The sequence below is a fragment of the Sceloporus undulatus genome, chromosome 6 (genome assembly GCF_019175285.1).
Source record: "Sceloporus undulatus isolate JIND9_A2432 ecotype Alabama chromosome 6, SceUnd_v1.1, whole genome shotgun sequence".
In the NCBI taxonomy this organism is placed as follows: domain Eukaryota; kingdom Metazoa; phylum Chordata; class Lepidosauria; order Squamata; family Phrynosomatidae; genus Sceloporus; species Sceloporus undulatus.
This window is the reverse complement of record NC_056527.1, coordinates 45,391,940-45,404,523: the sequence shown is the minus strand read 5'-3', so window position 1 is coordinate 45,404,523 and position 12,584 is coordinate 45,391,940. Positions and strand designations below refer to the sequence as shown.

The window sequence follows — 12,584 nt, the reverse complement described above, 5'->3', positions numbered from 1 at the left end:
GTAAATGTACTTTATCCTTAGCTGAGGGTTCTTTCATGAAGCTGTCTATGCTTTTCTTTAGTAGAGCCAGTTACAATAATGTAATTTTAGCACTGCAAAAAATTATAGAGATTTATCTAATATGTTGCTATCAGCATATCTTGTTAAATGATGCCTTTTTTATGTACAAATGAGACAAAAACATATTGTTATCAACGAAGAATGACAAATTACTGGTAAGCTTGAACAACAGTAACTTTTACTGAAATAAAGAATAAAACATGTAGACATGTAACATATGAGAAATGTAACATATATGCAAGTGTAGTGATTAAAATGATGGACTAGAGCTAGGGAAACCTCATATGGGATCTATGCTTATGCACTAACCACTATCTCAGAATCTGACCTCCTTAACAAGTTTGTTGGAAGAGAAAAGGAGTGTGATTACTGAAATCTACTATGAAAAAGGAATATCCTAAAGCCACCAAGCAAGGGAAATGCTGTGGCATCTTCACCTGGTTTTAAGCATTCTAGGCACATATTTTCACTTGCAATTTTGCAATCTGAATCGTGACTCCCTGCTCCCCGTCCATCATTCTGTTCACTATATCCCACTACTAGCAGTTCAGTTCTACAATTTTATGAAATAAAAGCTGATAATTTAAAGAGTCATTTTATATACTATATAAATGGATACACAGCTGAATAGGAGTACACCCGTGTCACCCGAGAAAGGTCTTACACGTTGCTTCTAAACTCAGCGAACACTGTACCTTCTACTACCGTGGTGCGTATACATGAATCATAATGAAAATAGTAAAAAACAAAATCTCAAACAGCCATAGATCAAATGATATAGGAAATATGGATATATATATAAAACATATGTATGCAATCACTAATTGCCATGTGTAAAATGACTCCAAGGATAGTCAATTATAATTTTAATTGCATGTGCGAATTTAATCTTTAGTGTTCGGTATGGGCTATTCACACAATGAGCAGAAGAAAACCTGGTAAACTGCTGCCAACCGCAGCTTGCCGAAAGGATGGCTTATGATTTTCTTCACGAAGCAGACTGATCAGAGTGAAATTAAAATGTCTTGATACTGAGGAAATCTTGTACATATTCAGCAGCTGATAACAACTTGGAATTGCTGTTGCCAGAAATAAGCCTAAAACTTTACTCTGCTCATATTACAACAGGATGTTTAAATGTGTGGCTGTAAAACACCATTGTCAGCAGTCTTGATTCTATAGCTATTTCATTTTTATGACAGAAAGGTAGGGGGGAAAGAGTGATAAGCTGCTCAGAGAGGATAAAAGTATTTCTTCTAATAAAATCAGCTACAAAGCTGAAGATCAGTGTTAAATACGAGAAATGGACTGTGGGAAAGTTCAAATGAGCTCATGACCACAGGCAGTATTTGTAAGTTCCTGTTTTTCAAATGGGTGTTAAATCAGTATTGGTCCCTGAAGTCTATCCTGGATCCAAAACACACTGCAGAAGTAATCCAGTTTGAGACCGCTTTAACTGTAGACGTCATCAGTGCGCCGCAAGAAGAAGCTCCGAAATGGAGCTTCTTTTTTGTTCCGCGCGGGAGCCGCGCGGTTTGGCTGCTGCAGCTCCCGCGCGGAGCAAACAGCGGCGGCAGGGAAGCGCCGCAAAGCGGCGGTTTGTAACCCGCCCATATGTCTCACAAAACTACACTGAGCCAAGGCAGTTAAAGAGGTCTCAAACTGGATTATTTCTGCAGTGTGTTTTGGACCCTGGTCTTAGAATATGGAATATCAGCCATACATGAAGTGGAGACACATTATCACAAGTTTACATTTACTGTACAGACAATCCATTTCAGGGGATGCTAGCTTCTTAAGAATGGTCCCTTTCTTTCCTTTCTTTGAGCAGTGTGAAGACACTGTATGGGATCTTTCCTAAAATGTGACAAGCGTCACTTTCTCATTATCCTGAATACAACACGCTCTTGTTGCGATATACACATCGACCAAAAGTTTTTTCTTTAAACTTTTGTAAAGCACTGCTGCCTGGTGAAAAGAATCCAGTTGCAAAAGAAAGCAGAGCTGGTAAACCTTTCATAGAGAGAAGTGAAAGGGATTTCTGTAGGTGATGCTTGAAATTCGGTTCTTCTGCACATCTATGAAAGGTGCAAAGGGCCTGTCTTCCTTGGCATAAAGCCATTCTAGTGGGGATGGGACAATGATTGGAAATATAGACTGGGGATGGGCAGTGCTTTTGAAAATACAAGCATTAAGCATGCATTTTCCCAAGTCGTCCTTCCACCTGGAAGTTGCCTTTATGCAGTTTGCTTTAAAGGCAGTGGTGATGGGGAGACAAGTGGCAACTGCATCCACACTGCAGAACTAATCCGGTTTGCCACCACTTTAACAGTCCTGGCTCATTGTAGTTTGTTGTGGCACCAAAACTCTCTGACAGCGAAGGCTAAATGTCCCACAATACTACAATTCCCAGAATTCCCTACCACTGAGCCAGGCCAGTTTAAGTGGTCTCAAACTGGATTATTTCTGCAATGTGTTTTGGACCTAAGATAACAAGATGAAATTGTGTCCCTAAGCAACACTGGCAGTAATCCTCCCAAAAGTATAAATAAATAGGGACTGGGGAGGACACTAAGATGTCTGAGATGGCTTCTGTCGTCTTGCTCACAACTTTCTGTGGGCGACAGCTTAACTCCACATCCCTATTGCAACATACATACACATGGGTGTGTGTGTGTGTATATATAATAGGGCAGGATGGAAGGAGGGCTTTGTAGGATGGAATATATACGAAACACACATGCACACAGAAACAGAGGGATTAAATCTGAAGGAGTTTTTGTGTTGGAATGTTTTTATATATCTATACACACACACACACACACACACACACACTGAACTACACGTCCCTAACTACTGCAACATGCATATATATGTATATACTGTATATGAATGTTGCAATAGTTGGGAACATGGAGTTATATGGGGGTGTGTATATGTTTTGTGTGTGTTTATGTATGTGTGTATGGACACTTCTGTTAAGTGGGTATGTATTATGTTGCCGTAGTTTAGGACATGAGTTAAGTTGTGCATATATATATATATATATATATTGCACAAAGGTTTGAGGAAGGGATTTGCACTCTGGGATATATATTTGTGTGTGTGTGTGTAAAATATGTATTCTTCAAATTTAATCACTCTGTGTCTATATACATACATACAGACAGACACATACGCACAAAGGGATAAAATTTGAAGGAGGATTTGTCATGCTGGACTATATATCTATATACACAACACACACACAACACATGTATGTCATGTGTGTGTGTTGTGTACATACAGATACACATAGTCTATTGTGAAAAATCCTCCTTCAAATTTAATCTCTGTATACATACAGTGTGCCTCTATACATATAGACACACACAGAGAATTTGAAGGAGGATATATGATATATATATATATATATATATAATAATAATACAGACAGACATACACAGAGGAATTAAATTTGAAGAAGGATATATATTTTCCATATATACATATTACATACAGACACAGTCAGTGGGATTAAATTTGAAGGAGGATATATACACTTTCCATATTAATACAGACAGACACAGAGAGATTAAATTTGAAGGATATATACTTACCATATATATATATGCACACACAGAGAGGGATTAAATCTGAAGGATTTCCATATCATACAGATTACAGAGGGATTAAAGTTGGATATATACTTTACACACACACATATATAAAATACAGACACTGAGAGATTAAATTTGAAGAAGGATATACATTTTCCATATCTATATCTATATCTATATATAACATAGGCAGACAGAGGGATTAAAGCTGAAGGAGGATATATACTTTCCATATATATATATATATATGTACAACATAAGTACTGTATATATATATGCACACACAGAGGATATATACTTTCTATACACACACATATATATAATACACACAGGCCAAGAGGGATTAAATTTGGAGGAGATATATATATATATAATTTATCTGCTCCCCCCTGAGCGCGCCAAGCCCTTCCCCTCTTCATGAAGGTGAGGGTGGCCGTCTTTCCCACTCCTCCCGCGGCGAAGCCTCCTTCCCTAGCCATCCCTTTCCTCCGAGGCCCGCTTTCCCGTCCTCCTCCTCCTCCTCCTCCTGGTAAGGCCTGGTTCTCTGGGCCTCCGGGGCGCCTGCGTGCGAGAGGCGAAGGGGGCGGCGGTTGAACTCGGGCAGGAGGCGGGCTTGGAGGGCCTTCCATCCTTCTTCCTCCCGGCTTTTCCTTGGAGGCTGAGCCGCCCTCCTCCTCCTCCTCTCCCTCTCTGTCTCTCAATCCAAGGGCACTGAAACAACCGGAGCAGGTAAACCCAGCAGCGGCTCAGCCCTAGAAGCAGCAGCAGCAGCAGTCCAGGCCTCTTCCTCCTCCTCCTCCTCCTCCTCCTTCCTCGCTTCCTCCCCTCAGCCCTCGCCTCCCTCCCCGGCTGCCAAGGAGGCCTGTCACGCCGCCCTCCCTATTAAGCTTCTCTCTCCCAACCTTCGCTCCTCTAGGTTTATGATTGTTTTATTATTTCTTTGTTTTGGGACTTCAACTCCCAGAATCCCTCAACAACGAGGCGCGCTGGCTAGGGCTTCTGGGAAATGGAGTCCAAAGCGCCTGGAGAGAGGCCCAAAGGTTGAGAATCGAGAACCACTGCGGATGAACAGCAAAGGTCTGAGGGAGGCGCTTCCGGGTTCTGTGGCGCCTTCTCTCACAGGCTGCATCCACACTGGGGACATAACCCGGTTTGGCACCGCTTTAAGTCTTTTCTGGCTCAAGGCTGTGGAATTCTGGGAGTTGGAGTTTGTTGTGAGGCTCCGCTCTGGGCCCCACAACAAACTCCAACTCCCAGAATTCCATAGCAGAGAGTGAGACAAAGACTGAAAGCGCTTCCAAACCGGTTTATTTCTCCAGTGTGGATGCAGCCTCATCAGCTGCCCTGGGAAGTGTAGTTTGTTGTAGCACCAGAGCCCCGCTATTATTATTATTATTATTATTATTATTATTATTATTATTATTATTAAATTTATTTTTAATTATTATTGTTGTTATTATTATTTAGTTATGGCGACCCTAAGGGTTTTCTTGGCAAGTTTCTCAAGAGAGGGTGGTTGGGTGGCTGAGAGAGTGTGACTTCTGCAAGGTCAGCCAGTGGTTCTATGCTGGAACCCTGGTCTCCAGAGTCCAAGGCTCAAACCACTGTGCCACACTGGGTGTCATACACAACTTATGTGTGTGTCTGTGTGTGCTTATACACACACACATACATATTCATACATGCACAATTTGTATGTGTGTGTATATATATATACACACATACACAACTTGTATGTATTTCTGTGTTTATATATATATATATGTATATACACATACATACACACACACAACTTGTAGGTGTGTGTGTGTGTGTGTGTGTATATATATATATATATATACACATACATACACACACAGACATACACAACTTATATGTGTGCTTTTTATATACACACACACAATTTGTATGCTTGTTTTACACACACACACACACACACACACACACACACAAATATACTCAGTGGTTCCCAAACTGTGCCCTTTAAGAGATTTTGGACGTCAGCTCCCAGAAGTCTCAGCCATCAGTCTGGGATTCTGGGAGTTGAAGTCCAAAATCCCTTAAAGAGCACAGTTTGGGGAAGACTGATATACACACACAGAACATTTATATACATGCATATATGCACAACACATTATGTGTGTGAGTATATAGCATTGAGCCATGGCAGTTAAAGTGGTGTCAAACTGTATTATTCCTGCAGTAGAGATACAGCCATTCTATGACCCTGGAGTCCTTGCTCAACTGGATTATGTTGTTAGATTATGACTCTAGAACCAGGGTTCGAATGCTCTCTCAGCCATAGAAACCCACTGGGCGACCTTTGGCAAGTCACACACTCTCAGCCGCAGAGGATGTTTGAACAAATCTTACCAAGAAAACCCCCTGATAGGGTCACTTTAGGGCTGCCATAAATCGGAAACAACTTGAAGGCACACACAACAACAACAAAGGACTGGAGAATTGGGGAAGTGGTGGGGATTGCTTCTCATCCTCAGCTGTTTTCAGGCAGGCACATTGAAGAAAACACAACCACTCACTGTGGGTTTAACCATCCCTTCCTAATCTAAATTCAATTGGGAAGTGCTCAATGGTATGGAATTCTGGGAAATGTAGTTTGAAGTGCAGATGTGGCCTAAGAAAAAAAAGCTCCTAGTTGTTGTTTTGTTTTGTTTTGTTATGTTCCAGGGAACAGAAAGGTAAAATAAACATCTGCAACCAAAACAACTGGAGAGCATGGATGACTAAGGCTGCCAGGCTACACCGACTTAATTGGAGCAACCCCATTGAACTTCCTCTTTTTTGCTTCCCCTTTTTTAACTTTTTCCATTCCTCTCCATCAGGCTGCTCTGTTTTTCCTCACTTCCTTTGCAACAAAAGTTCCAGTTTTCTAAGGACCATTGCACCTTTTCAGACCTCCTCTTCCAGCCTAGCCCTGTGCAGTGCCAGCTCAGGAGTAAATTCCCTTGAGTTCAGTGGGGTTGTTCCCACTTAAGTGTGTGTAGGATGGCTTCGCAGCCTTAGTCATTGATGCTCTCCAGTTGTTTTTGTTGCAGATGCTTATTTGTCCTTTCTGTTCCCTAGAGCAAAACAAAACAATAGAAACTAGTACCTGTTTCTTAGGCTGCATCTGCATTGCAAACTGCAATTCCCAGAATTCCATAGCATTGAGCCATGGCAGTTAAAGTGGTGTCAGGCTGGATTATTTCTGCAGTGCCTTAATGTGGAGGGGGACTCCGAAGTTTATTCCTACTTCTGTAGGTCAGTTCATCAATCATTTGTGCATTTATAATCCAGTCATTGTCCATTTATGAAGTAGGCTAAAAGGCTGTACAGACCAACGTTATACGCCGGCCTCAGGCAGAGTGGGGATGTGACATCCACACGATACACCCCGACGCTACCCTGACACTGCTATCACGCCATGCGCCCGACCATACAGCAGGTGGCGTCATGGCGCTCCTTTGGCACTATGTCCAGATCACACAGCGCCAGAAGGAATACCAGAAGGTGCCACCACTGCGGCAAAGGTGTTCTTTCCTCTGCGCAAAAAGGAGCCACGGGAATGTCAGATCGGGGCCACAGCATGTAGTTGCCGCAGCTCCGATCCGGTGCTGAAAGGGGCAGTCTGTTTAGCCCCTAAGACTCAATTGTGAAGGAGTAGTACTTATTGTATTGTGACCATACCTAAGTAGCAGATGGGTATGATCTGCTCTTCCTTGTATTGCCTATAAATTGGTTGTATTCAAAACACAGTCACGTTAGTCTGGAAAATCAATGTGCAAAGGGCTCTGAAGTCACTTGAGATAAACTGAAAGAAAGAAGCTGGTAAACAGGCATCCAAGGCAGGGTGACCAGATGCCACAACTGCAAAGGAAGCACTGTAAAATGTAGGGCATTCAAGAAAAATGTAGGACATTACCAGATAAAACCTGAATTTACATATACATGTAAATTCATGCTTCATAGTTATGCTCAAAATGGAGAACATTTTTGAATTCCTCTTGGATAGAAGGTTGACATGTAGGGCATGTCCTGGAACATTTATTTTATTTTTATTTCAAAGATTTCGCCCACAATCTCCTCCAACGGAGGATGTCTGACCTGAGGAAGTAGGCTCAGGTCCGCTTCTTTCTTTCAATTAGTCTCAAAGGGGCTGCAAGATCGCTTTGCATACTATAAGTTCATTGTTAGTCTTAATAGACTAGCATCAAAAAAAGTTTACAACCATACAGTTATGTCCTTTTGTGCTTCTTTCTTTTGCGACTAGTAGTCCTCCATGCCACCAGGCAAACCTCATTTGCTGGGACTTTGAAAAGCATGTTTATGGCATGACAAGGAGGTGTGCTGTTAAAAAAGGTAGAAGCCTCACTCAGTGTAATGAAATCCTTGGACATGTCTAAATTAGCTCTGGACACAGATGTTTTTTTATTGTAGTGTTTTTTATCATGTTATTCAACCAGAATGGCTTATAGTAATAAGACAGTTCCTGTCTTCAGGTTTACAGCCTAAAAGCATCAGACACAAGGAATAGTACTGAAGGAGAAGCAGCGGTGTAATGGTGATGGGTTCAGTTGTCCAGATGAGCATACCTTTTCTGATCTGGTTGTACGTTTTCACTGCATCAGTTCTCCTTTTGGGCTGCCATATTCTTTGCTTTTATGACCCTTTGGTACAAAAATTAGCAGTTTTGTCCTGACAAGGCACACAGACATAAAATAGCATTTTATTGCATGCTGCATTTCAATACAAGATAGGAAAGTGGTATACTCTAGAAGAGTTATAATTATTATATAATTTGAATCATATTTGTATTATGCATGTTGTTATTTGTTTTATCTCATGAATTCTTTTTTATTTAACACTTTTATATGCAGCCACTAACAGAGTCTTCAGTAACAGAATAAACAAGATATCTTGGATCTAATCTGCACTGCAGAAATAATGCAGTTTGACACAGGTTTAACTGCCACAGCTTCATTCTACTGAATCCTGGGGTTTGTAGTTTGTTGTGGCACCAGAGCTCTCTGAGAGAGAAGGCTAAATATATCATAAAACTACAAATTCCAGGATTCCATAGCATTGAGTCACAGCAGTTAAAAAGTAGGGTCAGGATGCATTATTTCTGCCCTGGTAGCAGTGATTAAATTCTGGTCCTACAGCCACAGCATTGTAAGTTAGATCCTGGAAGGCTCCAAGGTCGACTCAGCCTTGCATCCTTTTGTAGGTCGGTAAAATGAGTACCTAGCTTGTTGAGGCAATTGGCTTACACATTGTAAACTGCTTTGGGAGTGCTAGTTCACTGATAAGCGATATAGAAATGTACTGTATTTGCTATTGCTATTGTATAGTTAATTATTGTTTTCTCTGACGATCTCTATAGGTGGATCTATTTTCCTTTCATAAAGTAAGCTTATCAGTCCATGTGCCATATAGCTGGTTGAAAACGCTGAAGTAGCTGATATTATTAGTCAGTGAAGTCTGCCGTCTAGCACCTGACATGGGCATAATCTCCACTGAACTCAGAGGCATGTATTTCTGAGTAACCACATGAGGCTAAAAAGCACCGTGTACTTCCTTAACAAATAAATCTCTCTGTCTAGCTGGAAGACAAGCCACGGTGCTTTGATGGCACTTTAAACTCCTTTGGCTGCTTCCTATAGAATCCTGTGATTTGTAGTTTGTAATTAACACAGTAGTTTTGTAATTAATACAGTCAGCCCTCCATGTCCATGGATTTTTTTAACCATGAATTCAAGCATTCATGCCTTGAAAATATTTCAAAAATATATAAATTCTAAAAAGCAAATTTTGATTTTGACATTTTATATCAGGGACAGCATTTTACCACCCCACTGTATTTCATGGGACTTGAACACCCACAAATTTTTGTATCCATGGGGGCCCAGAGGCCCACGCTATTTACACATGTTGACTTTTTAAACATTTTTGTGGCAAACCTCAGCTCTTTAAAAATTCATTTTATTGTGTATGAAACAAATTTTAAAGATTGTAGGTACTTCCAGTCAAAACTTTGTTTCATTCAAATTGTAATATCAACAAGAGTACTACTGGGTAAATTTCCAAGTTGAACATGCAGAGTTATCTTCATAAAAATTCAGATGATAATCCAGTGTTGTATATGCTTGATTGGTAACCACTTTCCAAGGTCTCAGAGGGCTTTCTTACAGCTTGATTCTTTAACTGGAGATACTGGGATCATGTATGCAAAGCATGCGCTCTGTCATTAAGCTCTAATCCCTGCCATGATTTCCCTCCCAGGAAGGCTTTTTCTTTCAAATATTATCAAGTCCTGCTTTAACAATACTTTCCACCTTAGATGGACATTAGATTATGATTGTCGTAATTTCTTGAGTTGTCTTCAGATTCCTTTTTAGACTCTGGTTTTCGTCCAGGCCTTCTGTAAAGAAGCAGATTTTAGTGGCAAGTTTCATATTTTAAATGATCAGCATTTTCAGATTTGAGTGTTTCAACATTTCTAGTGTATAGCATGTGGGCCTAGTGATTTACTTTTAATTAGCCATACAACTGTCTCTTCACAGCCATATAATTTAATTCTTCTGAAGACACCTAGAAAAATAGCAGTTCAGCCTTTGTGACTATCCAGTTCTTCACTGTGAAGACCAAAGCAGATAAGTTATCCTGCTTCACATTCTCCTCTGGTAATTATTCCATTTCATTGTTTCTAATGGTGTAACAGCCCCAGAATGTTCTAATAGATCATAATTATTCCATTTCATTGTTTCTAATGGTCTAACAGAAACCAGACATTGTTTCTGGTAAATATTTTTTTGTGCAATTTTTATTAATATCAAGTGTACCAAACAACTTATAAAGCATGCATACAAAAATACACAACATACTTTACATTAAAAAATCATCACCTATACATTAGGAACCAATACTGACATAACTTTTAATTCAGAAATCTCTTCTTTCTAATACCCATTAACAACATATGCTTGTCCCTCCACATTTGCAGCTTTGACTTTTTCAGATTTTATTATTCACAAATTTTATTAATATGTTCTCTCTAGGAATATCTAGGTCCTCCAGAACAATTCTGTGGTCAACTTTAACCAAAGGTCGCACTGAAGTACCTAGAGATTCCTAGAGAGAACACTCCACTAGGCAATTTTAGCTCCTCCAGCACAATTCTATGGTCAAAATCTGGCAGATGTTGACCACAGAGTTGCACTGGAGGATCTAAAGTTGCCTAAAGAGGTAGTATCTCGGGTAAAAACGTAGTGTTTTTGTTATTTGCAGTTTTTCCACATTCACAGGGATCCTGTGCCCCTAACCCCAGTGAATGTGGAGGGACGAGTGTATTTACATTCTATATACAGTGGACCCTTGTTATATGCTGGGTTTTGGTTCCAAGATCCCCCGTGTATAACAAAATCCGTGTATGCTCAAGTCCCATTAAATATAATGACATAGCAAAATGGTGTCCCTTATAAAAAATGTAAAAGCAAGGTTTGATATTTGAAATTTATACTTTTTTGGAACATTTTCAAACTGTGGATGCTTCAATCTGTGTATAAAAAATCCGTGTATAAGAAGGGCCGACTGTACTCTCTATACTTCACCTGCAATTTTTTCTTTATCCTTTCTTTCGCCAACATTTTCCAACTCATCATCCTATTCACTTACTTATGCATATCTTTGTTATCTCATACTTCTACAGACATATGGTAAAGATTTTTTTAACCATTTATTTTTCTATCAATAAGCTTCTCAGTATCTTTTTTGTTCCATGTGTTTTATCATTAGCTTAGGTTTGTTTTGCCCAAAGGTATGCTGTTTCATGAGAGCCAGTGTGGTGGTGTGGTTTGAGTGTTGAAGTAGGACACTGAGAGATCAGGGTTTGAATCTCCTCTTGGCCACAAGAATTCAACTACTAGGTGACCTTGGGCAAGTCACCCTCTTTCCACCGTGGTATAAGAAAAATAAACATGTTTTTTCCTGATGGAAGGGTGGTTTTAGAGGACATTACCCAAAGTATTAAATATTTACATATTTAGAACAAAGAATCCAGTGATATTTTAAAGACTAACCAGTTTATTACAGCATAGGTTTTTGTGTATTACTATCCATTTCAATATACAGTATATATATATATGACCCTTTGGCTCAGAGTTTCCTATGCACAGACATGCACACATGCATGCACACATAACTCACACAATACATCACACTTGAGGGGATTATAAAAAAAAACCCAGAGGAAAACGTAGTGCAGGAAATAGTGAATGGCCATTCACAAAACAGTTGTTCCTGATAATAAACATCTTGTTATAGGTAAGCCAATTAATATGTTTAAGATATCATTATTCCAGTTCAAGCTTTTAGGACTTCCTTGAAGAATTACAATTCAATAGTCTTTCACTCTTAATTTTCCTTTGAAGTTCATTTGTTTGTTTTTTTATAAAGCAAAACTGCCTCTTTAAAAAGCATCCTGGAAGGCTGATATATTCTCTCATTAGTTTTGGAATAGAGCTATTTGTGTAGTCAAAATTGCATCCGTTTATATATGTAAGAGGCAGTGTACTGAAGTTGAGTGTAGGCTTCTGGGAGACCAGGGTTCAAATCCCTGTGTCTCAGCCATGGGAACCCACTGGGTGACTTTGGGTGAGTATTATGCGCTCAGCCTCACAACAGGACAATGGGAAACACCCTCTGATGAAATCTTGCCATGATAGTTTCATCTTAGGTTTGCCAGAAGTAAGTAATGACTTGAAGGCACACAGGAGTAGAATTCTTTGTGCAGAGTGGACTGTTAACATGAAATGGAGAAAGGCGATATATAAAATGTAGAAGAGCATAATTGACAGAAATGTGCATATATCACATTGGAAAAGGAAAAAATGAATAAACCTTTATGTAGTACAGGGTGAGTATCCA

At 39.8% G+C, this 12,584-nt stretch overlaps 1 protein-coding gene across 8 annotated transcripts in view; it reads left to right on the top strand.

The window, feature by feature from the left end:
* The first annotated feature begins 4,210 nt into the window (after positions 1–4,210).
* The window catches only part of TBC1D5 (TBC1 domain family member 5), a 304,630-nt gene continuing 296,256 nt past the window's right edge, over positions 4,211–12,584 (top strand). For 3 of the 8 annotated variants that reach the window (XM_042474673.1, XM_042474675.1, XM_042474671.1), the window contains exons 1-2: positions 4,213–4,388; positions 10,223–10,342. The gene's annotated coding sequence lies outside the window, so the exon portion shown is untranslated. Of the gene's footprint in view, positions 4,389–10,222; positions 10,343–12,584 lie in introns of all 8 variants that reach the window. The other 5 variants (XM_042474679.1, XM_042474677.1, XM_042474674.1 and 2 more) reach the window with 3 other exon arrangements.